The sequence below is a fragment of the Capsicum annuum genome, chromosome 4 (genome assembly GCF_002878395.1).
Source record: "Capsicum annuum cultivar UCD-10X-F1 chromosome 4, UCD10Xv1.1, whole genome shotgun sequence".
NCBI lineage: Eukaryota > Viridiplantae > Streptophyta > Magnoliopsida > Solanales > Solanaceae > Capsicum > Capsicum annuum.
In genome coordinates this window covers 97,675,383-97,676,125 of record NC_061114.1, presented here as the reverse complement: position 1 = coordinate 97,676,125, position 743 = coordinate 97,675,383, and the positions used below count along the sequence as shown (strand labels likewise).

Below are 743 nucleotides of genomic sequence, written 5' to 3'. Positions count from 1 at the left end.
CTGCTCTATATGGTCAGTTTGATGCAATGACGCGTAGACCCACAAATAGAATTTTGAGGGATTACGCTAGACCAGACCACTTCAACTGTGAATCTAGTGTCCGCAGACCACCAGTAGCAGCCAATAATTTTGAAATCAGGACTGGATTAATTCAAACAATTCAACAATCATGTACTTTTTCTGGTGATCCAAGTGAAGATCCACATAGTCATTTGATTGATTTCTTAGAATTAGTTGAAACTACTAAATGGAGTATCTCCTAAAGAAATTAAGTTAAGGATATTTCGTTTTCTTTAAAAGGAGATGCAAAAACTTGGTTGCTAAGTTTACCTCAAGGGTCTATTACCACATGGGACCAGATGACTCAGAAATTTTTAAATAAATATTTTTCTCCAGCTAAAACCATAAAGTTAAGACAAGAGATTTCTAATTTCTTGCAGACTGAAACAGAATCAGTTTATCAGGCTTGAGAAAGATTAAAAGCAATATTAAGAAAATGTCCACATCATGGCATACCTGAACATATGCAATTGTATATTTTTTATCATGGACTAAAGCCTTCTTCTAGAAATGTAATAGATGCAGCTTCAAGAGGCTACATCATGGGTAAAACCACAGAGAAAGCACTGCAAATGATGAATAAAATCTCAAAAAATGCTATTCAATGGCCATCTGATTGCATCATCATCAAAAAGGCTGCTACGGTAAATCAAGAGGATGCTTTAAATACACTAACAAAATAG

General features: G+C 34.7%; 1 non-coding gene across 1 annotated transcript; it reads right to left on the bottom strand.

The window, feature by feature from the left end:
- Window positions 1-407: 407 nt before the first annotated feature.
- Window positions 408-514, bottom strand: LOC124898240. The gene has a single exon (XR_007055216.1). It is a non-coding gene; the product is annotated as a small nucleolar RNA R71 (small nucleolar RNA).
- Window positions 515-743: the final 229 nt, after the last annotated feature.